General features: G+C 41.0%; 1 long non-coding RNA gene across 6 annotated transcripts in view; it reads left to right on the forward strand.

The window, feature by feature from the left end:
• The window catches only part of LOC141003181 (uncharacterized), a 102501-nt gene that overhangs the window by 13484 nt on the left and 62377 nt on the right, over positions 1–26640 (forward strand). Inside the window, exon 4 of one of the 6 annotated variants that reach the window (XR_012179688.1) lies at positions 532–606. The exons of the other annotated variants lie outside the window; for them this stretch is intronic. This is a non-coding gene — a long non-coding RNA (uncharacterized lncRNA). Of the gene's footprint in view, positions 1–531; positions 607–26640 lie in introns of those variants that run through there. 6 annotated transcript variants of the gene reach the window in all.

Consider the following 26640-nt stretch of genomic DNA (forward strand, 5'->3'; position numbering starts at 1 on the left):
AGGTTTTCGCCGACACAACTGGGTCTTTAAATATGCTGAAATGAGATGATCTAGAAGATGCCGTCCTGTCTCTGGCTGATTGTGACCGTATGAGCTATGGAGCTGCTTGTTTTGTTCGACAGCTCTCAAAAAATCCAGGAGTGTCCCTGAACACATCACAGTTCAGTTCCTCAAGAAATCAGACATTTGATTGAAAGCAGAGCCCTGCAGCTTTTGCTTCGCTGATTCATTGGACGCTTTCCCTTCACGACTGAGGCTTTTCCTTTGTGTCTGTGTGCGAGTACAGAGAATCTGAGCCACTGATAAAGCTTATCAGAATATTGGAAAATCAAGGGAATCCCATGTGGACCGGAACAAGGAGCACTGCAATGCAGGAAAACACACTGGGCAAAAAATATCATCAAAAATCTTTTTATGTTTGGAGCTTCTCCTTCACTGCTCTCTGAATGATGGCCATGATTGACAGGAGATCTCTTATTAACAATAAAAGGTTTATTTTTGAACCATCGCTCATAGATTGTCTTCTGACAGGCACATTAAGTTCTTCATGAAGAGCCGAACATTCACCAAGATTGAGATTTTATTGGACTCTTACCTTTTTAAGACTATTTTTTCCTACTTTCTCTACATCCCCATGTGGAACGAGTTGCCTTTGGCCCCTCAAGAGAAGATGAAAGTGTTTCTACAAGTCGATATCATATTTTGTGATAATTGTAATTCCAGTTATAATATGATGATTTCAATGTGTTCATTAAATTTACGCAGCTCTTTATCTAAAAGACTAAGTGCCTTTTTTTCCCCCTTTTTGGCACTTAATTGGTCAAACAACTTCTTTATCAGAGGCAGAAATTTAAAAAGTAAATTGCTGGAAATTAAAAATTAAAAACTATTTTAAAGGAGACATTATGCTTTTTAATCTCTTTCCTTCAGTGTTTTATATCGGTTTTTGTGCAGGTAAAAGATAATGAACATTACAAAGATCAAAGTCCGCACCAACAGAAGCTCCTCTCTCCCACAGAAAACACTGCTCCCGAACGCTGCGTCAGGAGTCCCACCTTTAGTTCTGTGACTTTGTGACATCACACTTCATCACCATGTACACATTTGCCTAATTTATGCCCAGCGGCTAGTTTGACATGAAGAATTGATTTAGCACAGCTGCTCTGTTGTTGTTGTTGTTGTTAGCGGTGCTGTTTCAGGCGTGTGTGAGCTGACCAATCAGAGCAGACTGGGTGTTCAGGAGGAGCGGCCTTAAAGAGACAGGAGCTTAAACAGAGGGGGAATACAGAGCTGCAGCACTGGACAGTATGTTTTTTTGAGCATTAAAGCATGTAAACCTGCTCTAGTAGTAACCCAAAATAAAATTATGAACCTGAAAATGAGCATAATATGTCGCCTAAACTATTTTACAAAAAGAATCAAACACAGACAGATTCTAGCATGAATCAGACTATAAGTTTAGGAAAATGAACAATGTGGAAACAGAAGTATGAGCTTTGTTTGATAGAAACTTCCCAATCCACCGCCACAGTGTTAATATTTCACACATTTGTCTCTTTGTGTGTGTCTGTATGTGTGTGTTCATTCAGGCCAGCGTCTTTGTCACAATCTGCCCACGATCTTGCCAGAGGAACGCTTAGTGCCAATGACAAAATGTGACCTGATTGAATAATTGATTTAAACAACTGTGGCGTAAACAGCCAATCAAATCTGGTCCGTCACCAACTCTTGCAGAACTAATTGGTTTACACTTAACGCCGAGACCGTGCAAGGGCGTTTTGTCTCGTACTCTGTCCGTCTCTTTGTCTCTTGTTCCAAAAGTCAATGAAGGAGAAAGGGAACAACAACCCACTTCCCTGATGAAGTACAAATAATCTAAACAAACGCTTCACCTTGAAAACGCTTTGTCATGGCTCAGGCATCTTGGAAACGACCCTGTTGGAGTGCAAGTGTGTACGAGTAATGTTTTTACTTGTGTTTGTGTGGTCACCGCCGCTCTGTAGCATCCCATTTCAATAAATTACCCTCAAACTTCTCCTTGACTCTTCCTGTCTGACACTTCCGCTCCGTTTGACCAACTGGGCCAACCTTGGGGACATCTTGGAAGTGAGGGATCAGAACCACTGACCTGATTAGTTTGATGAAACCTGGACCGGAATTTTAAATTAGAGTAGAGCCCAGCAGCGGTGACAGGCGGGGAATAGGAATGAAATGGATCTGTGTTCGGGTTAAGACCCTCGACTGACAACAATCAAAGAGGATCACGGACCCAAGGACATGCCTGGTCGCCTTAGCCTTCTAAGAGATGTGTTGGAATAATGGAAGGGAACAGGAGAAGTGTGGGAGACATCTGTATGCAAGTGTTTTCACCCCCTAAGTTAATATGTTAAGGGCTGTTTTGCTCCAGAACCACTCGCTGCTATGAGCTCCATTTGGATGAGTCATGCTCTGTTTGCAGCATGCAGCGAGAGCCAGGTCCATTGTTATTATTCTTCGTCGAGCCTGCGGACACACAGCAGCGGTTCCTCATCTTAAGCTGAGACACATGGAGAAAGTGTATGAGCTGAGTGTCCAGTCCTCACGTCTTCCCATTGAGGTTAGGATTACTAATGTTAGCGTGGCCTTGAGGCAAGCAGGTTGTTCAACATGTTCTCACTCCCAACTCGTCATGTTCAGCAGTTAGGTGAGCTTCAAACGATGACGATCTTCCTACCCCTCTAGCGTTGCATATGAAAGGCACCGTTCTTATATGCAATGTCCGGTTAGACTTTCAGAATAAAGGCTCTGTGGTCAAGTTCATAACAATACATAATATACAATGTACAGTTGGACTTTCAAAATAAAGCATGCTGACAAAAGGCTCACATTGTATGACATGACTTTTGAAATGCTATTAACGTTGTCAAATGGTCACAGGTTGGTTGGGTTGAGGCAAAATAAACTACTCTGTTAGGATTAGGCAAAATAAACTACTCTGTTAGGATTAGGCAAAATAAACTACTCTGTTAGGATTAGGCAAAATAAGCTACTCGGTTAGGAGAAGATCATCACTTAGGTCAAATTATAGATTTCTACAATGATAGAAAAACGTGTATGTGTGTGTCGTCAAAGGTCATGAATCTAGCAAAGGTATAAATCACATGTAGGGCAACAGTTCTGCTCTGATTACACAAATGATAAATAACCATGTGTGATGTGTGCAAACTATAATGCCTATTTGCATACACAGAAGGCTACATTGTCAGAGTGCGTCTCCACATGGCAGCAAACACTCGTTTCCGTCTGTTGTTGCCTCACACAGAATGATTTCCTAGACAGGGAGACGTTTGCTTGGTTGTGTGTGTGTTTAAGACCCATTTCACTATTATCGTACACACCTGTAGGCCCACATGTGTTTTGTTCCCGAAAGGAATGAGAAGTTAATAAGATTTTGGTAAATGATCTCCTGAAATAAGAAAATTATATTGTTATCAATTAGGTCACAATTAAAACAGCCCCTGTTAGAGGAAAACAGAAATCAGTTTCTTGATTGAATCAGATTAAAATGAATTGCATTAACACATTAAAACGTCCTCAAGGTATTATTGTGCACCCCTGTAGACTTAAAGTAGAAGACTCACAGTCATGAATAACATTTGTTTCAGTTTGCTTGCAGGAGTGTTTTGCCATACGACCTCGTGTGACTCAGACTGAAATATCTGGTGAATTGTCATAAGTGTCTGGCTAAAATCTGAATTGTGATGACAATGTTTCCATATATTGATGGTATTTACACAGATATAAATACAGATTTATACTGGTCTCTTAAAATCATAATACAGGACACCTTAGACATGGTTTCGTTCAACAGTTTACCGGGTGTTTAAACTCACGTAAAGACAACTTGTGACTTAAGAAGCTAACCATGTAGCCTACAACAATTCTGTCTCACCTTTAACACCTTTCAGACAAGCATCCATAAAGGTTAATTCCCCTTAAATATGGGTCGTATTAATAACCTATTTGTTGGGATGAACAAAACCTTTAATCAAAGTTACCTAAAGCGAGCTCGAAGAGCAAGAATAAGGTTTGAAGGTCGTCTGCTGAATCCAGTGAACTTTTCCTTCAGAGTTTAAGCCCTTCCTTTCCTCTTCATTAAACCAAAGTTTTCTTCTTCTCTCGAAAAATCTAAGGTGTGCAGCAAACTGTCATGAGCCCTGCGAGTCGAGCATTTCAAATATCTTGGCAGAGGTCACTCACAATAAAGGCAACAGCAGAATTAAATTAAGTTCCTCTCCCACATTGAGCAACCAGCAGCAAGAAGAGACCAGACCCAGGACCGGAAATAAGAGATATAAGAGCTCAGGACAGAGGTAGAAAGGATTATTCTTCTTTCATGATGTGGGCTTATTAAGGCAGGTCGCTGAGGACGGTTATGGAAGAGAGGGACATGACTCATGGGGGGGAGGATAAAGTGAGGTTTTGCTCAAAAAAAGCTGAAATTTCCACCCGCAGAATAAAGAGGACCTGCTGTTCAGACCGCGGATGGAAGGTCATTCAGCCAGCAGAAGGGGAAGTCACGACCAGTTCCACATCTGGGATAATGAGGGGAGTAATCTGAGGCTAACGTTAGGGAGGATTTCTAAAAAGGGAACAGTACAGTCACCTACAACAGCGCACCCCTGCCTGGAGCTGGCACCGACTCGGATACAAACCCACTAAGAAGTTTTTCGGAAGGGCAAATTGGACATTAGTTCCTCAGCTCAGTGGTTTGACCCATTGTCTGCAGAGAGGTTGTTATTCACTAAGATGCTACCTCACATGACCCAAATGGCCATCAACCTAAAAAAGAGCAGACTTTGTGATTAGATCAGACCGTGGCAGGGGAGCGGATCAGTTCATTTCCATGAACTAATGATCAACAATTGCTTTCTCTTTTGCTTAATTGGTAAAACTGTGGTGATTTTCTCTGGGAAGTGTTCAAATTAAACATCATACACAGCACACGACATCAATTTAAAAGGTCATATTGATAACATTGTTATATAGACATAATCTTTTTTCCTTAAAAACATTATCATGACTGTGAATCAATAATTTCAAAATGTTGTCTGTTTTCTGACAGATTGTTCCAGCTTCTAACGATGATAATGTCGATGATTCGTACAACAGTGGTTGCCAGTTTGTTGCACGCATTCACATGTTGCTAACAATAGCTTGCGAACATCAACATTGGTAATGCTACCTAGCTAACAACTCTGCCATTTTTATGTTTTTTCCACAAACTGGCAACTAGTAAGACTCTTGATCACTGACGAAACATGGATACCACTTGGTACCTACAGCGTTATACTATGATACTATTGGCTCACAAACCAGGACAAACATCTACACACTGCTAGAAGGATTTGGTCATATGCAGCCTGGACCACCTTCAAATGTAATCTGAGCAATCGGATCTCAATGTGTCATCAATCCGTCTTAGATACATCACATCTGTACCTGGAGCTGTCCACTTGTGATGGCACCACCTAAGACAGATGTTTTGCCTGTAAGCAGGGCTGAAGCGGCTTTAAGAAATAATTCTGGAAGTTTGGGAGTTGAACTTTGAATTCAAAATGTATGAGCAAAGCCAACTGTCATTACCATTTAAATGACTGTCGTAATTGGCCATTTGGATCAGTATCTGACTGCCAGACTCGATCAGTTTCCAGACAGAGATTCCCAGATAAACATCTGATCTCACGGGACGCAATCTGGCTGTATTGGCTAAAATGATTCAGCAGAAAAGTTAGAACCACTGATACGACGGGTGAGCAATTATAAACACACGTTAATTGTCATCTGTCTGCCTAAAAGCTGATGTGTGTGTGTTTTAATAATATTTAGTACCATCATATAATCTCCTCATGCAGCTGTAAAGTCATAACAAAACCTCTATAGTCTCTACTTTGAGCTTTTTAACTCCAGGCATCTCTTAAGCCCTGTTCTTTGCTCTGTTCGTGTCCTTTTTGGGGAACAAAAGCAGGGATGAGTCACCTGGTTTAAAGATGCAACATAAATAGTCTTCTAACTCCTCCTGCTTCTCAATTGGTCCCCCTAGTCTCTGCCTTCCCTCCACCTCTGCACTTTCATCTTAAGTTGGATAGACAGGAGATAAGGTGCTTTTATTTTTAGCCACACAACCTGCGTACAAAGAGTTTCACTTCAAAATGACGCATCAAGCGTTTGAAAGTGGCGACGGCTGCCTCATTGTCGTGAAAGTGAAGCACGTTCTGGGGACTATTATAGTTCTGAATCACCTTTTGTTGTCATTATGTCTTTGAAGCTGGACTCGTCTTCAAGTTTGAAAGACTGCAGAGTTTCAGGTAGAAAAATAAAGCTTACCTTTTTTGTCTCCCCCAAAGGTCGCACAAATGTCCCTCTACTGGGAGATGCTTTACATTTCTGATTCATTAAAATCTAAATAACATTCAATTAAACTTTTATTCAAATAAACACTGAGATTTAAAAAAAGTTTCTTATGCAAATTACATCCAAGCCAAGACAGCATCTGGACAACTGGGAAATTACAAACAACCCATACACTGAAAATAAGGAGAAGCAGTGTAACGGAAGAAAATTAATTAAAAAAAGCTATTTAATTTGTTTTTATCTGTGAGCTCTGTTACACCAACACTTTCTGTATAATAACAAAATTTTGGAGCTAAACCAGGTCTTTAATTACATTGTTTACTGCGGCAAAGTAAATCTTGGCTAACCTTTCATAATGAGTTACACTTTGAATTTTGAGACTTGAATTCATGTCAAAACAATCCTGACAGTTTTCCACTGGCATTGTTAGCGTGGTGCTAACAGCGTAATGTAGCGTCGCAGTCAACTCACATAATTTTTTAATGTTGCATCATCAACTTTTCCATAACTCTGCTCTGTTGGTGTAAAAACTGCTTCACAAAAGAGGAATGGTTTGGAGATGGCTAATGGCCAGTCACTAACAGTCAGTATTATTACATTATTTTTGCATGAGTAGAGCTAGCATGTTAACTCTTAACTTGCAGCTAATTAGCATCGCTATTAGGCTCTATGTCCAGAATTTAGCACTTTTTCACCAGGACATGTGTAAGGACTCATCTGTGCCACTTTCTTGCATTTATTGTTGCTGTGTGCAACTGCAATCCTCTAAATGTGAATAAATAAGAGTAATTGTATTTGTGTGTAAAGAAATGCCATCACCCCCTCATTTTACAGACAGAGCTAATGAATTGATTAATTGTCAGATTAATTGCTGGTCATAATTTATGGCTAAGTTTGCTCCAATAAAAAGACATCGTAGACACACACTTTTACAGGCTTATTCAGAGATAGTGGGCCAAAGCGATTAGACGCCGTCATGCTGCTAACGCACACACACACACACTCTCAGATTCCACAGGACAGTCAATTTTCCGTACATGGTGACAGATTGTAATCATCCGCAGACATGACACGCATTTTAATAGAAATCTGGCTGAACACAATGCAATTCTTAAAACGGCAAATAGCCACAAGGTAGGTGTGTGTGTGTGTGTGTGTGTGTGTGTGTGTGTGTGTGTGTGTGTGTGTGTGTGTGTGTGTGTGTGTGGACACGTGTGATCCTCCATCTCCTTCAGTAGCCGCTCAGGGAAAATGTGACTTGAATTCTGATGCGTTTAATTGAAACCTGTTCAATCCTCCATTTACCGCACTCATCTACGGAGGATTACGGATGGAGGCAGGAGGACGAGGACCAGGAGGAGATAAGACAGTCGAGGAAGGAGGCTGCAGAGAGGAAGTGGAGGAGGGAGGGACGTCTAATTGCGTTATTAGCATGAGTCAGTTTATCTGCAGAAATCCACAGTTGTCTCATTTGTGTAACGTTGGCGACCAAGTAATCACCGGTCTTACTGACATCACCTGTCAATCCAAATGGTGGGCGGTGCTTGTGACATCACGTTTCTCGGTAGAGCTCCTCTCTTCACGCTTCGCATCACAGCCGCCCAGTTCTTCTTCTGTGTGTCCTTAGTACAATTTGAGATGAGAGAAAATGTCTGTGAACTGGAGGGATGAAGAGATTTTCAGACTTCTGGTGGTTCAGGCCAACGCCAACCAGATCCAGCTGTGAACACTGATGTTTCCGTGGCGTAACCTTTTGCGTCATATCCTGCCTCCTGCCCGCCCCTCGCCCAAACCTATGTTGGAGTAATTCCAACATGTGTGAGCGTGTTTGACACGGACTAACTCACGTTGTGTGCTGCATGTGTGAACAAGTATACGTGGATAATATCCTGATCTATATGTGAAATGGGCTTACGGTGTGTTTGAATTAAACAAGAGGTGGAGAGCTGAACGAAGGAAAGCCGAGGAGGATTTATCTTCAGTTTCAGCAACAGTAACTGAGAATTTGTCGATCATTTTTCCATCTTGATATAAAGAAGGCTCGTGCGAATCCTTTTGATGTATAATATATTTGTGAAGAGTCGAAACAGTTGGACTGAGGGAAGTTTCTTTTTTCTAGTCTTGAACCCACACCTTCCCACTCTGCACGTGGCTGCCCTCACTGCTGACTTTTGGACTAATAAAAATGAGAAAAACGACGACTACTTTTAAAAAGGACACATTTTATTAAGAAGTTTAATATCTCAAAGCTTCACAGATGTTTCAAGGTAAAAGTACATGAGGCTATTTGCAGCAGAATAAAGAAGTAAAATGGAGAACATGAATGTCAAACATATTCTTGGTCCTAATTCATCTGCTTTAACTGGCTTCTGCCAAAACAGCTGTAAGTGTTTATCTGTTAAAAGTTCATGAAAGTTTGATCCAATTAAGATAAAACTGGGTGTTTACACTGCTTCAGGGTCTAAACAGAAGCATAAGTAAGATTTTATATCATAACTTGTTGCAGTTAAAACCTAAAACAATGACAAAAACAGCAGCTGTGAGACTTGACTACAAACTTCATTGCTGAGTGATCAGTCATGCCAGTGAAGTCAGATTAGATCATGAATGTTTGCATCCAGCGCTCTGCCTCTTTAGCTAGTTTTACATAAATGCAAATGAAGCAACGACCTGAAGATATGTAAATTTCACTGCCGCAATTAATCCCTCCTTCTCCTCTTTCCCTTAATCATGTATGACCCGCTGGGGTTTGATAATTGATACATGTTGCGAGGTATTTGCCAGCTCCCTGCATTGCTAATTGGCACTAATGTAATTAGTCTGAGGTGTCTCACACACACAAACGACACACTCGTGGTGCTAATAACTGTGGAAAGGCGACATGAACACATTCACACACACACACACATGCAGTCCACGCCAGGAGCCATAATAGAGATTGATTTTAGTGTGACTCAGACGTGCTCGCATGTTGAGTCACACAGACTCAGGTGGAGCTACTCAGGAAGCACCTGCCCTGACAGCATCCATTAACCCACCGTGTCCGTCTCATTTTCCCCGTCGTCTTCTCAAATGTTCTGGTAATTTATTTTCTAGTAAACGACTAGAGGTGAATGATCCTCGCAGAGAGATAAAGGCTCTCACGGCAACCGCGCAGACGAAATACCAGACAGGAAAATGAAACATAAACCCAACAAAGAAGCAGCTTCTATGATTGCATGATTTTTTAAAATTTTATTTAGGGAGATCATTTAAATGACAAACTTTGACGCTGTAGGTACCCCTCTAGTGTCGTCAGCTTCTAGTAATAGGAAGGAACCTGACTGGAAACATCACAAACTGGCATGGTGCTTGCATGGCCCAGGACAGGAAGGCTTTGCTGCAGTCTGCCAAAAGATACAGAAGTATCTGTTGTCGTACCATCAGACTAGAGTTCAGTGATATCGGGGATATCTTCTAGTATACTTCTAGTATAAGAAAGACCCTGACTAGACATCACAAACTGGCATGGTGCTTCCACGGCCCAGGAAGGCTTTGCTGCCGTCTGCCAGAAGATACAGAAGTATCCACTGTCGTACCACCAGACTACAGTACAGTTCATCAGTGATATAGAGCGACATATCTGCACAGAGACCAAAGGATACTAAAAGTCAACACCTACCACAGCCACAGTCTGTTCACCCTGTTGCCATCTGACAAGAGATACACAAGTATCTCAGCAGCCATTTGTTGAGGAATGACAATAAGTAAATGTTGACTAAGCATCCCAGAACTGACTCAATATCTAAAGATCCCTGCTGCTACACCCGAAACAGAAATAGGGCAGTAGTGTACGAGCTGTGATGGATGAGGGGAACACTGTATCGGAAGGTTGGCGAGGCAAACTAAATTGACAAGAGATACAGAAGTATCCGCTGTCGCACCACCGTAGTCTGGTGGTAGTGGAGCAGCCTCTTTTCTAAGGCTGAGGCCGAGCTTTTTTTTTATTTTAAGCATGAAAGGACAGGATTTTTCTGCACTTATAAAGGACTGATTACTTTGCAATGATTTCTTGCAGGGACTTTCATTATCCATGGATGTTTTATTCAAGTTGGACATCAGCGATAATAATGTGCTTGGAAAATAGGCATGTCTATCATTTCTGTGTGTTCAGTTTGAGTTATGGTTTAGAGAGGGACAATGATTTTTCACAATAAAAAGCGAAAATCACCCTCCCCTCCTCCTGAGGAGGCACGCCGATCACTGAACTTTGATTTCTTTTACCAGGAAAAATAAACTTTCTCAAACCTTTTCTCGAACTTTATAACCAAACAGGAAGCGTAACCATAAAGGTGGCAACAGCTCGTATTATGTTGGATGTGAAACAATCGTGTTATTCTGGTTTTATGTCCTGTAGGCATTACAGCTTGGTCTGTTTCTCAAAAACACTGCATCAGCCTACCAAAAGGTGAGATAACTGCGCCTGTTATAAGATTAAAAATTCCCTTTTTCTACCCGCACATCTGGTCATTGGAGCCGCGGTCATTTCTCACTCGTCTGTAACTCATTTGTCTGGATGGGAACAGTGTTACTCAGGCTGGAAAATATGATCCTCATCATGTGAGAATGTAATTATATGAAAAAAAAACAAGCGTTCATTGATAAAAAGAGGAGGATGTTGATGAGCCAGATGTTCCTCTTGTACTGTGAGCTTAAAAAAAAGCCCAGTGAAAGATCTTGGAAGAACCTGTGTGATCACACTAATTACTGACAATTTCAGCTGATGGGTCTCTTTTCTTCTTCGTCTCTCAGAAACTCTCAGAAGGACTGAAAAGACCTTGAAAATCAAACCCCCAAATATCGTTTTTTCGAGTCTAATTGCATCTCGGCGCTGTGGTTTTCTCTCTATTGAACCTCTTCTTTCAGCTGGACATCGACTGACTCATCCATTCTTTATACCCCGCTTTTCTGGACAAGGTGTAGATATACACAAAGAGACATGACTCACCCTCACAGGTCCTTTCTATTCTCTTGGGCTGTATTAGCAGTGATTGTTTGACAGGCTGGCCACGAGCCGTTTCTCCTCTGCAAGGGCCGCTAAGACACTGATGCACTGAATTTTACTCCTTAAAGGTGATTAAATTTGATTCCTTTTCACCTTTGCTTGATTTTTTTGTAACTTCATTCTGTGTTGAAAGGCCAAAGATATTATGCCATATGCTAGTCACTTAATGAGCTGCTAAGCTTTTATTAATCTGTGTTTCAGCGGCTCATTATTTTCCTGTTTCAGATGTTTTTTTTCCACCTTGGTGAGATTAAAATTCAATTTTTCATTGGAGAAAAGCTGCTTTTTCCTTTTTCTTCAGATGAAATAGAAAATCTAATTAAATTTTTTTTTAACATGTCACACACAAGGCTGCTTCAGTCCTTTCTCATTTTTATTGAAACATCATAAAAAGAAAAACAGTCTTCTCTGTACTTGCTGACCTTCAGATAAAAAAATCAGTATATAACTGACACACTTATTCCATGTTATCAGAAATCCTATACTTGTGATTTGTATCTTCTATTATTATTTCAATCAGGAGAGACTTTATTCTGAGTGAATAAAAAATAAAGGTGCACTGTCAGATGAGAAATATGAGTGAGTATAGCACCGTCTTCATATCCATCATGTTTTCAGAGGGCAGGTGAAGCTGTGAGGAGTATATGAAGCCCCCTGATGGAGCCTAGACACTTGTGGTGGTGATGGGATGAAGGTCAGCGGCTGAAGATCTAGATCAAGCGAGGAGAGTTGAGTGATTTTGCACTGAAATGACAGCTGACAACAGCCGAGAGGAGAACAGATTTCAAGCCTGACAGCAAGGAGGTGATTGGCTGATTTTAAATTGTGGAATAATATGGTTGGTTTTAAGGAGTTATTGACAATATTCACCCACAAAATATGGCATTCTGTCTAACTCTAACATTAACGCTCCTAACGCCAGCTAGCTAATGTTAATGTTGTCAACAGGCAGTGTATTTTCTACATTTTGTTTTCACAAACTGGCAACTATCAAGACTGTCGATGCAGAGGAAACAGATACCAATGGTGTTCTACTATTGGCTGACAAAGCTTGTTAGAAGCCTGAACGAACACCAACACATTAAAATCATTGATTCACAATCATAATAATGTTTTAAAGGAAAAGATATACTTTTATTCTGCACCTGTCTATACCTCTGCTCTGTAGATTTATTATTTATACATCAATATGACCTCTGACTGAAAGCAAAAAACAAAACCCAAGATGGCTCCATGCAGCTCGTCTGGTGTAATCGCAGTCTCTGGAAATCCCGAGATCCCAAATTGATTTGATTTCAAGGCTGAAAAATCTTCACCGCAGCTGCGAAGCTGAGAGCATTAGCTTGCACTCCGTCTGAAGTGGGTGCAGGAGCTTTAACCGCACGACGAGAGTGTAAATAATATCTTTTCAAATCAATTTGGGATCTTGGGGCTTCTGGAGACTTGGAGACGCCGGGCGGCCGGTTTATTCTCAGTTGTTTTTATTACGTTTTAAAACAAGTCCCCATCTACTTCAGTTGTTTAGGACTGTGTGAAGCTCTATGGTCTATGAAACTTCACATGACTTTTTTATCTGCACGATGGTGATTAGATGACAGAATTTTTATTTTCTTGTGAACCGCTCCTTTAAAATGCGTCCACGTGTGCTCGTGTTAGTCGATTTCATATCATGTACCTCCACATTTTCCTGTGATTTCATGCCAGATCGTGTGTTGGTGTTCATCTTCAGCAGGATGAATCAGTTTGCTCATGTGAACACATCAGACACATGTGTCACTCCTTCATGTAAGCTTGAGTGATTTTTTTGCCACAGAAATGTCCCGCTGACATGTAATAAGGTGAATGTGAGTGTGAGTCAAAGCGTGTGTCATCATCTGACAGCAGGCTGACGGCATTTCTCTGCGTGGAGGATTTTATTGTCTTCGCCACAGGATGCCTCCATCTTCTCATATTCCCAGAGTGTGTGTGTGTGTTTGTGTGTGTGTGTAATAGTGCGATTGAAAAGAAGAGCATGAATCGCCTTCTTTATTGGAAAATTATCTTTGGGCTCAGTGTGACACCAGAGATTTCGTTTTGCTCCCTTTCAAAAGGTGACAATTCACTTTCGGGTCGAACATTTTCATTTTGCAGCGTGCTTATCTCGCTGACATCTGATCCTAGCAGGAATGTGCTAATGCTACATTCAGGCTTTTTATTCTGAATACGAGAGCTGAAAATAGTCTGTCAGGATTATTTTGCTGGAAGTACTTCTGCTCCTCAGTGCTTTACCTTTACCTACTTTCCTGTTTGTCACTAAAACCACTGAAGGTTAATGGACTGCTGCTCACCTCATACTGCCTCTTTTACAAGACTAAGCCCATTACCTACAGATTATATGCATCACTGCTGACCATTTTCCAAAGCAGACAATCTGCCTTTTATGCGTTATTCATTATTTTCATGTGGTTTTTGATTTATGGTAACAGATGGTCCTCCTGGACTGCAGGGTAACACGTCGCTGGATGGACACAAAATGCAAATATGTATGTTTGTAACACGCAGACCTGTATTATACACACAGATACTAAGATAACAGATCAGCAGTTTCAAATACAACCATCTGATTTCAGACCAATAAAGCCAATAAAGCTCAAAGGACACATTATTCTCATTTTTACTTATTGGGATTTTATTTGGGGTTACTACTAGAATAGGTTTACATGCTTTAGTGCTAAAAAACTCCGTTTTTTCTCATACTGGCCAGTGCTGTCTGAAACGCTCTGTTTTTTAGCTCCTGTCTCTTTAAGGCCCCTCCTCCTCAATACCCAGTCTGCTCTGATTGGTCAGCTCACACACGCCTGAGGCAGCATCACTAGCAACAGCAACAGAGCAGCTGTGCTAAAGGCCACTTGAGGCTGACTTTAAAAGAGTTAATCCCCGTTGAGTCCGATATTAAAATACACAACAGCAGAAATAAACATAACGGCTTTATACAGCCGAGTACAAAGCACTGTTTTTGTCTCCATGGTAGGGATAGTAATGAGTTATCACCGTTAAGAATTTAACCGATTAAAAATGTCTTAACCAACAATCAGAGACAGTCACCGACACAATAAAAAAAATATTTTACAATAACAGATTACAGACACTTTCCAAATATATCCAAATAAAACACAAAATACTGATTGTGGCTCTCCAGTTGAAGTCTTTTGAACATCGTCAAAGACGTTGAATCGATGTCTTTTGGATATATTTTTGCTCGGTGGCTAATGTTGGCTAACTTCAGATAGATGTAGCTGTATAACTGACATTATCCAGTCCATTTGCTGACTTTTAACCTCTACTTGAGCTATTACTCGCGGCTTTAGCATTAAAAGATTGGTAGTCATGACTTGTTGCCACTATGACTCATGTTTAGCTGAAGCTACATATATTTTCTGATCAGTTCCTGGATCTTTTCTCTGACTCCTGAGGCTATCTGGCCTGTTAGACAAAGACAAAGTGCCCCTCTCTGTATTCGCTCTCGCTCTTCTTCCTGATAAGAAGGATGTGGTTGTCTGATCTCAAAGAAGTTGAGAAGAAAGTTGCCAAATATATTTTTCCTGACGTGCCTCACTTCATTGCCTCTTAGGAGCATCATCCATCCACAGTGGCCCCAACTGTTGTATCACTCCTCTACGAAATGTGTTTTATAACAAATCGAGGCAAAATAAATGTGACATTTTCATTGGTAAACAAGTGTGTGTGTGTGTGTGTGTGTGTGTGTGTGTGTGAATACACAAACTGGGCCCTTTCAATCCATTACGGCAAATGAAAACAAAACACCAGTAATGTCCAATCATTTCCCTGCCACCATTCAAAATCTCATTTTGGACGCTCCGGCGTACACACATGCTCAACACAAACGCCATTTATCTACCATCATGCATCCTAATCCATTCTACCCTTTTCTGGGGTCCAGACAGTTGAGAATCAAATCTATGAGTCCAGACAGAAGCAACTCAAAATCAATGGGTTTTACAACGCCACAGTCCCTCAGAGCATCTCTGTGAATTGAAACAAGACGGGGTTATTTACGGCAGAGCTATTATTGGACCGTCAAGTTCAACTTCAGACACACAGGGCTGAATCCAGATGTTTTGTCCATACACCGAGTCCTGCGACATGTCTGAAGTCATTACATCAATGTCCTGATGGGACAGTGGATCTGAGAGGCTATGAGCTTCATTTATTGCCATTAAATGCCAAAGCAATAAATGAGAACAATGTCAATGACATTTGCCACACTATATGCATAAGTCTTTACATCCCCACAACCTTATTGATATGAATTATGGACAAGAAAAAATGCACTTGAGAACCCTGTGAATTATTTTTGGTTTATTGTGATTCATGTATGTATTTCACGAGGACCCTAATTTATATAAAGGTTCATGAAAGGACCGTTAATTCCTCAAAAGCCTAACCAGGGACAAGGACTGCCAGTTAGCCACAGCTAGAAGTCATATACATTGCATCAGTTGCATTTTAATTACATCTAACAATGCCTACATGTATTGTCCCTGTGTTGTCTACTCAAAGACGACAGCCACTCGAGCCACAGTCTGTTCAGCCTGGTGCCATCTGACAACAGATACAGTAGTATCCACTATCGCACCAGACTACGAACTGGCTTCATTCCTAAGGCCAAAAGACTCCCTAACTCATCCTCCACACTTAGATCTCAAGAAAAAGTTTATTTTTATCACTTTATATTTATAAAAACCCTCAAAGTTTCTGTTTTTAAGTATTAAGGGAATAAAACCTTATTTAGCTAAATAACCTGGTGTTGTAGATTGATTGAAAAATAAATCTTGTATCTTGTATCCAGTTAAAAGTACAACAATTAATATAACTGCTGCTTATGGGACAACAAATACATCATTTTATTGGAGTGACATTTCAATATGCTTTTATTTTGAAGCCCGGTCTGTCATTAAGTCCAGTGATAATATTTGAATGTGAGATGTTCGGTGCATTCACCCTATTACAAGACACTTTACCATCAAAATGATTTTTGAAGCCATTATTTTAAGGTAAAACGTTGTGTCATTGTTATTTTCAGTCACTTTAATAACGTTGTAGTCATGGTTATGACACTATGGTACCTCTCTACTACTTGAAAAGTGTTTGATGCTGCTGAGCAAAAGATCCAATAGTATTCTCGATGGGACGTTATCAAAGGGTGAACAAAATCACATCCAACTGGCTCAGTAATCCAATCCAACATTTCCTCCAATCGACATCCTAGTTAAAGTAAGAAAGCTTCCCTTTTCAGCACCACATAGTGTGAGAATGATTTTTTTCTCTCACGGTCAAAGCTCTTTTTAATTAGCAACAAACACTTTTATTTGGACAACTTTCTGAGCACTTTGTAAGTTTGGAGGAAATGTGGTTCTCCAAAAGTTCAGAAAACCTAAAAAAAAAAAAAAAAAGGGAGCTCACTCCCACGACTCTCGCGCTGTGCTGGAGTGTATTAATTATGAATTAAGGTAAAGTATTAATTCCACATCCCCACTGAGCAGCCCTCCCCACACGAGGCATGCGTTTGGACGCCACTGAAAAATGTGTTTATACCCACTGTTTTGTTCGTTTTTTTTGCAGTTACCGTTCTTGGTCATTAAACATTTATTAAGGTCGTTACATCGTTTGGAAATTAAGAAAGTTAAGTATTACTGGGACTCATTCTCACTTTTAAAATGGGAGTTTAACAGTTGCAAAAACACACAAAAAATGACAGTATTACAAATTAATTCGGCCTTTCAATCCGGCCCCAGGGGTCAGAGTCAAAAGTTTTATGGCTTCATAAGTCTCTCTGTCTCTCTCCCTTAGGTGCTTTCTTTTCCCATTTGGCTTTACAGTTTTTACATCACAGTTCAGGGATTAAAGTGGAGGATTTGAGGATTGTGGTGATATTAAAAATTATGATACCCGTCTCGCTATAGCAAAGAGAATTAATCTGGTGAGAAGAAGAGAGAGGAAATAAGGTCGGCGTGTGTTGGAGTGAGTGAGAGAGTTGGGAAATGATGAAGTGATTAGCTGTTCTGACGCCAAAAAAGACACTTGGCAGGCTGGAAGAAAGATTGCAAATGGCTTCCCTCTTTCACGCTGAGCTGGTGAGACACTTAGGATGTCTCACACACGTGCGTAGCATCAGTAAGGCTGATCAGTTAATGGCTGCATTTCAAGATAATGACTTTGTTCCTGGTACTTTGTCCCTCGTTACAGCTGTTTCTAAGTAAACTAATTACGTTCACAAGCACTCAACAGACTTCGACGTTCTCATCACATTCTTGTTCATTATTTACATGGAAGCCATTTTACTTTGCCCTGACCTCACTTTACCTTGGAACAGTTTTAGCGCTACTGTAAAAATAATGCCCCGCTGCTGCTCGTCTCTCTTAAGTGTCGTGTTTGTGTTTTTTTTTTACATATCAAATTTCCTGCTGCATTATTCACAGTGAGAACAGAAATGGGTGTTTAAAAATGTAAAGTTTCTTGAGTGCGTCCCATCAGCCCGAACAAGCTCAGACAAAACATCGCACCTGATATCACACAGTGATACAGTTTGAAAGTTTGTCGTCTCTTAAGATCTAAAACGGAGATGATAAAATATAAAGTGGCTCAGAAGGATACAGTCTGATTGCCAGAACTAATAGTACAGGATACTGAAAGTGAAAAGACAATGGCATCATTAAAAATATAAAGGGTTTATCACTTGGGGCTTGAATTTTATCAGTAAACTTGAGCAATTTGCGACCAGCAGCTCTATAGGTTGCTTTGTTGGTTGGTCCGTCCACCTGTCTGTCGATCTACAACAATTTCCTCCACTCTTTTGCGGCCACCATACGAGGCTTAAGTTTGGCATGGACGTAGGGCTGGGTGATAAAAGACAATGATAATTATCTCATATAATAACAAATGTTTGACAAAATTATGGTAAACCATCCATGGAGCCTACACCACAAGAAGGGGGCACTAATGCACCTTAAACCTTGAAGGTATGCTTCAGGTCGCGGTCACACATGCACAAATGAAAGCGCTAAATGTGGGCAGTGCAGGATGTGAGACAGTACTCAGTTCTTTGGTTTGTGGTCAGTTTGAGGGGTCAACCACACACGTGGTGCCAGAGGGTTAATGTTTCTTTGCCCTTTTTCAAGTGAAAAGAATAGAAGTGAACGGGAGGTGAATTTTGATGTTTCATATGTGGCCACGGCCTAGTTCGCCTCTGATTGGTTGCCTTTGTTGCTTTTCTTGGTTGGGCGTGACCGAGTTAAAAGTTAAAGTCAAGCTTAAAGGCTGTGCTATAGGTAGCTCTGGTTGTGTCTGTCCTTTTTATCGTGGTTGTTTTATAACCAACAACCACCAGCGGTGATGCTGATAAAGATTGTGAGCTGTAGTTTTCCCAGTAAACAAACCGACCTCTTCAACTGTTGCATCCATCCCCCAGAGTTGCTCTTCACTCCCTGAGTGTCTCTGGGTTAAGGAGAGGTCAAGTGTTTGAGGTTGTGATCGTGTGAATGTATGGATGCATGTATGTACTTGATCGGCTGGTTGCAACTATTGCAAATTTGCGCTTGTTTATCTAATATTTTTGGCCTGTTGGTGGCTCGTTGACTGCCAAAAATGAATAGGGTTTATCCTCTCATGAACATTAATGTGCTCAGTGAATTTCCTCTTTACAAGCTGAAATTTTGGTATGATGGTGGTGCTTCTGTTCATTGTGAAAGATAATTCTGATCAGAACTTACCGGCATTTAAGTCAGGCTCTTTTGCAACACTCAGGTGTTAAGGTTCAGGTGAGGCTCTCATGTTAAGTGGCAGAGGGTTTCGCATATGCCACAAGAATAGCATCCCATTAAGAACACACTGTTCTCATTAGTGGAGACTATAGTTTTAGCAGCATGAGCTGTTCCCGGTAGATGTCCTCCCTGAAGTTGAAAGGAAAATTACACCTCCGCATCACAGAGCTGAATAAAAACAGCAGGGTGCTCAGCGGAGCACCGGCACTAAAATGATTGGAGCAGAAGGCTGTAGACACATGGACCGAGTCCAAAGAATTGTTTGAAATACTGGCCTGCTGTTTCATAAGCACTGTTTTGATTTGAACGTTGTAAAGCCTTCCTAATGGCGATCGACTGAGGTCAAAACATTTTTGATTTTGACAGCTGTGGGCCTGTATCATCAGTTCAGTCACTTTTTCACCACTCTGAGTGACTGTTGTTTGAAATATTATCAGCTTTTTTTCTGCTAAACTGTCCCAATCATTCAAAGACTTTAAACAAAGGCTTAAACACTATCCTGCACAGAGGTTCAGGATTAAGACAAAGACAAACTATTTCCAGCTGCACAGCCCATACATGGTGCAGTGGAGAAAATGTAAATCCAGGCTACCTCAAAATTGGATTGTTTAGTCTCAAGCTGTGTTTGCACAGGACTGATTACCATACCTCAGAATCCCTTCAGACTTCCCTTTAAGGAGCCAAAAAATTAAGATTGGCTTTTCATATTCCTCTAACCCTCTTTTGAAGATGCTGTTACAGAGAGTGAAAGCAGAGGCGGGAGGGTACAGTGGAAGGTTTTGAGTAATTTCTGGGACAAACTTTTTCTTCCAGTTGCATCTATAACAAAAGTGATTTCATGAGCTTCTGACGGTTAAAGTTTGAGGGACACCTTTCACAGGAACTGCACTGGGTTGCACCAGCTATATGTAAGTTCAAACGAGCCTAGTTGAACTTAAAGTGTAAATAGACAACCTTTCAACGCTTCCCTGAGGTGTTACTGTTGGTGTCTCTGTCGCAAAGACAGCTTTCGCAACAGATCGGATTGGCCGCCGTAACAGGGTCAGTATTTGATGAGTTGGGAATGAGATTCAAAAATCAACTTTCTTACCAACAGGAGCTTTTGACGCCTGTCTGTGTGGTGCACCCAACCATCGACAAAGCCTTCCAAACTATGTAATTAGTTTCACTAAATCATTTACTTTGCACCCTAACTTAAGGTAGGGAAGGTGATTTTCAGGAGAAAGATAGTTGATTGTTGAGTCTCAGTCTCAGATCCTCAACTACCGATGAATTATGTTGGTATTCGGCCAGAAATTCTTACCAAAGCGTCGATAATTGACAACCTGGGAATGAGACTCAACACTTAAGCCAAAGAACACACTTCTATCATCTTACATGATCAGCACTTAAAGACACAAATCTAAACATTCAGAACTTAACAATTAAGCAACAGAAGCTCCAATATTTTCCAAGTGCAGAACCAAGAGACCAGAGTTATCTCACCGGGCATCATCGGGCACGACCAGCTGAACCAAAGGCTCACAGCAGACTGACTCCGTGGGACTCTGACAGTTTCCCAGGATGATTTTCTGATGCTATGAGAGCTCAAATTCTCTCAGCTACAATGCTTCTCCGCACTATGATGAAATTAATCCCATTTGTGTGTAAAAACTTTATGCGTTCAAAATGTAAGCTTCTTATCCATTACTGGTGGAACAGGCCCAGGGGGATTTCCAGCTGTCTGCTTCTTTTCCCACAGCAATGTGCTGAATATTCAATTGTGGCTGCGGTAATAAAAAAAGGTTTCTAATTAGTTGATTGTGAATACGAGGAGATTAATACATAATCTGCAAAGTTCTCTGTGTGTGGACAAAAATAGCTGTAAAGATGCTTGTTTAAATTCAAAAATCATAACTGAAGGCAAATGGGTGATATTTACACACACACACACACACACACACACACACACACACACACACACACACACACACATTATCTGTGACAGAAACAAAACAAAATTATCATCATGGACTAATTATTTTTGACTTGTTCATGTTTACAACAGCTACAATCAAATGCAGCAAATTAACTAATCATGATGTGATTAGAGCTCCAAAGAGTGTGAGGTGGAGTGATTACAATCTTCTGTGATATTTTGATTATGAAAAGATTGGATTGAGAGTAATTTGGTCTCATTACACTGAAGTGCATTTTAGTTGTGTAAATACACACACACAGGATATTGATTCAGGAGACTAATGCAGTGATTTGACCCCAAACCATGATGTTTTCGAACCCTAACCAAGCAGTTTTCTTGCCTTTGCCTAAACCTAACCAAACTGCAACCATACAGCGAAGTTGCGGCACCCGTGTCGCTGTTATGCTGCAACAGCCATGTTGTTTTAAGAACAGCAGGATCAAGGAACGTTGCATTAAAACCCGGACGCAGCCTTGGAGACGGAGCCCAGTTCATTCCTATGAAAGCTGCTCAGTGGCGCACATAAAAATACCCGGTTCATCCATGTTGTGTCTCCCATAGAGCGTGCGCACTAGAGACTTTTCGCCGACCGAGCCGGCTAACTTCTGGATTAGCGGCCGGCTAACTTGAAATGGGATAAAATACTTTCCAAATTTTATTAGACCGAATGGCTCAAATTCTGAAAGAGGGCTCCACCATTTTATAGACTCTTCTTTCACAATGTAAGCTTATTGGATAAAGTATTTTTTGGGCCCCAGTGCATCACGTTTGGCCACTACGAAAGTTGGCTTCAAAGCCTTGCTGACAATCGACCTATTCAGTCGTTAAGGTATGAGGATGTGTTGGTGCGTTCACACTTGCAACCACAAACCACCAAAAAGCCTCCTCTTCCAAATACAAAATGATCCTGATCTGTTTCTGCTGCCAACATCGCTGACTTTGGCACATCAGACATCCTTTAAAAAGCCTGCGGTTTGAAGAGAACTCATTACATTTACTCTTGTAACATAATGAAGCAGCTCTTTGGTTGTCGTTTTCAAAGTATTGCTCCAAGTCAGCGACGATAACACCACCAACTGGAAAGAAATCACACCAATTACTTCCCTCTGCACACACCGTAGACAGCTGTGGAGCTTTGAGAACACGTAAATGCTGAATAGCGGAGAGTTGTGTGTTTTTTGGTTGAATGCAGTACATTTCTGCTGAATCAGGAACACGCCAAGGGAAGATGTGTGTGACAATAATAAAAAGGTAACGAATGAAACACTTCTGCTCTGTGACATCTGTGATGAGTGGGCACTTCGTACAACAAGCAGGTTTTTTCAGTGCATGTGGGATTTTTGTCTCGTTTCACCGCTATGGTTCACTTTCCTCTGTAATGAGGTTTCGCTGAGTCAGCACCCTGTTTGTCAGTGATGCTCTGCTTCACGTTCACACGGTGAAACTCATTCACACCTGCCAGCTGCTGTACAAAGTCAGCGTGCTGCAGCTGAAGGTTAGACGTCCTGCTCAAAGGCACCAACTTCTTTTGTTACAGTCAGTGCTGGAGGCAGAGAGAGACATTTATACTCTTGGCCAGGACTTGAATCTCTGAATCTCAATGTGAATATTCCTGGGGAAATAGAGGTGAAATAAATAAAATGATTATCTTTTTTATATGAACATAATTAACAAATCTGGCATGATGATGCACAACATAACAGTACAATGTACATTGACAACATACGCCAAAAATCAGGCCAAAGTTTGTAGGTTTCAAACGACGTCATATCAACGTTTCTGCTCTACATATTTTGTCAAGTTCAGATTACTTGTCGGCTATATGATCACACGTCAGCAGGATGGTAGTGGTGTGACAACCCTGGGGAGACAGCTGCCAAGCCAGACTTGATGGTTTGAGACCCTGTTTTTTTCACATTTGTAAGCGTGAAACCACTGGATATTTTAAAACGAGACTTCAACACATTTTCCAGTTGTGTCTGTGGCAACAGAACAAGTTATTTTAAGCCAAAACATACCTTATCCTAAGCAGACCAGAAGCACTGCATTGCTTTTTATGGTTATGTTTTGATTCCCTTGAGGTTAGGGAAATATCAGTGTTGTAGACAAGACCACCCAAACCGGGACCAAGTCATGACCAAGACCAGAGTGTACTGAGACGAGACCAAGACTTTGAGATGTTGACCAAGGCAAGAACAAGACCACTGTGAGTCCCACACTGCAGGACACATAATATAATGTGGAACCTGCAAACCATAGGAACAAGTGTACCTTCAGAAATAATAATCAAAAATCACTGTAGAGGTGAATTTATGTCTGAGAACATTACTCTGTTTTTTATGAGCAACCAAAAACAAACACAAAGGAGTTGAAATCAACTTTACCGTCTTTATTAAACGCTCCTTGTGCGTTTAATACCATCCATCTAACACACTACAGCTTCTTTGTGAAAGCGTCAAGTGCTCTGGGTGTCATTGAGATCACCATTAAATACAGAAGATATCAAACAATTCAGTGATTTCCCTGCAGTCATGGTCTTAAAAAACATTCCAGAGAAGTAAAAATATCTTGGTTTAACGGAGAAAAAGTTTGCAGTGAATTGAGACGTGTTTTTGATTAATATTTAACGAAGCCACTCATCTTTCTCTCACATTAATCAAAGTGCTTTTGTTGCCTCGGCTTCTTTCACTCAAAATATCGTCTTCGAGCGTGATCCAGCAGCATAATCATATCCGACAGCACAATGTCATTGATCAGCGATAGACGTACACAGAACGTCTCAGAGACAAAGTCAAATATTTGATGTGCAGCCAAATACAATTGTTTTGTGCCTACTTGTGGAAAATACTGCAGACATTTTATGCGTCAGCTTAAAATTGAGAAGATGTCTCCGTGGAACAAAAAAGCTTTGACTTTGAACCCTCAAGCAAGATGTGCAGCATCGCACAGTGTGTATGAAAGGCTCAAAAAGTCCCAGAGGGAGCCCTACAGCAGTGTCTGAGACCAAACAGCATTGTTAATGGTCTGACGTCTGACACAACACAGTAGTAGTACAGCTGAGTTGTAGAGGAGGAAGGAGAAGGAAGATGAAGGTGTGGTGGTAATGGATGAACAGTAAAAATATTGATGTGGCTTCATTTACTTTGTCGTTATTTGCTGACAAGAAAAAAACAAGCATCACTTATTTGCCTCTTACCAGCTCACACCTGGTAAATATAACTTTGTCAGGGGATATTTCAAACCTCACGACTCGATGGGGACTAAAGAAATGCCACATGAATCTAATCCAGAATCCCACCATCAGCAAATGTTTGACGAGGACAGATCTGGATGTTTATTTATATGGAGCAGTTGTGTGTCACAGCTGGAAAACGCTGAAAATCCTACATTTTGTGTTGGCGATTATCTTTCTATGCAACATTAATATGAATTATTTTGTTATGCATGAAACAACTAATACATACGACAAATAAAACTTCCAGTTGTGTAAATTATGTGACAGAACAACAAATCACAAACTCAAATAACGCTCAGCCAAACAAACTTTGAGACAGACGGTTCCCCAAAATCCTAATTTGCTCTTTTATTTACACAAAGATAATTGTACATTGCATATTCATTACGTGGCAGGTCCGACAGACAAGCTGACGCTGGAATGGTCGTCTCTGCAAAGGCAGTCTGCATTAGGAGTATAAAAAGTTTAAATTTGTTTAGCTTTCCTCTTGAGATGCTGAGACGTTCCCATCTGTTTGGAAAAAATACTTAAAAAAGACAAAGAATCTCGATTAGCTACTGGCTGGTCTGGACATGAGCTTTCCTTGGCTGGTAGTTAGCATGCTTCGGCTAGCAGCCCACTGGATTAGGTTCTGGCTCGTCTGGACTTTGGCTTTCTTTTACTGGTAACTAGCATGCCTCAACTAGCAACCAACTGGATTAGCTACTTGATAGTTTGGACATTAGCTTTCCTTGGCTGGTAACAAACAACTGGATTAGCTACTGGCTCTGTTGGACATTAGCTTTCCTTGGCTGGTAACTAGCATGCATTGGCTAGCAACCAACTGGATTAGCAGCTGCCCCGGCTGGGCGTTACCTTTCCCCGGCTGTAAACTAGCATTCCCCGGCTTGCTCCTTCTTCTTTTGTATTTTATTGTCAGATTTGAGCCAAATGTGGCGCAACATCATAGCTGAAACGTGTTGACACTATACCTGAAACAACAAGAAACTGCAATGCATTATGGGTGATACACATCTCTGGGGTGACCATTGTGGATGGCTCACTCCTTCAGCCGTCTGAGGGTCAATCTCACCAAGATCACCTCAGTCCTTTAGACACATGGAACGACACTTATGATGCCGACGGGGATTCCTCAAGGGCAACTGCTGAGGGGAAGTCAACGAGGGCGTGTTGAATGACTAACTGAAGTGGGCCCCAGCTGTGTTCATCACTTTTTAGTGTCTCATTTCTTCTGTGCATGTGCAGCATTTCTGTATTTGTTTGTCTCACTTTTTCTTGATTTGCAGGGGGTTTTCTGTAGTTGCGGTGATTGACAAAATGCGGTTTTGTGCATATTTGTGATTGTGTGTAGGTGACGTAGATTACTATGTAGATTCATGTTTTTCCAAATCATGTTAGTCTTCAATATTCAAAATCTGCTGTAAGTTATTTGGCAACCATGTGACAGTCAGTAAACTACACACAGCATGCTCAAATTTACCAACCCGACCTGTAAGGTGCGGTCTAAATCAATTCGCCACTAAAGGCACAAAGGAACAGCAGATTACTGCAGAGTATTAAATTGAGATTTCTCTGGACGGGATCCGTGCTCGGTGACAGATTGAATTTCACTGACAGGTTTTGATTCCTCACCTCTTGTTTGCAGAGATCAGTCTCTCCTTGACATCCACATTCGCTCTGATCATACAAATCAGCAGGGTTGCGATGCTCTGTTTTGTCTCGGTGTATTTTTCCACGTACATTTAGAGAAGAAGGAAAAAATCTCCCCTGGAGCAGCTGCAATTCAGTGCATGCAAAGACAACATCACAAGTGTGTCTGAGAGCTGGAGAGGGAGAGTGATAGTGAGCGAGATGAGATGAAATGTGAAGGGGATACAGGTGCAGAAATGCCTCCCTCTGATCTCTAATTCTCTATCTGGAACAAACACAGACACTCCAGTCCAAAAGCAGAGGGCATGCCAAGCTCAGGCGGCACGAAGCCCAAAAACTTGTGATGAATTTATAGCCGGTCTGCCTGACAAATCTGAAGACGGGACAATCGCTCAATGTCAGAGCGGTCCAGGCTCGATATTTAAGCCGTGGCAGGGGGCACGGAGAGAATAGTGTAAACAAGCCGAGAGACAAATGTGTCTGAGAATAATTACACATATGTACATTTACATAAGAATACAACATTAGGTGGGAATTT

Source organism: Pagrus major, chromosome 10, assembly GCF_040436345.1.
Source record: "Pagrus major chromosome 10, Pma_NU_1.0".
Lineage (NCBI taxonomy): Eukaryota > Metazoa > Chordata > Actinopteri > Spariformes > Sparidae > Pagrus > Pagrus major.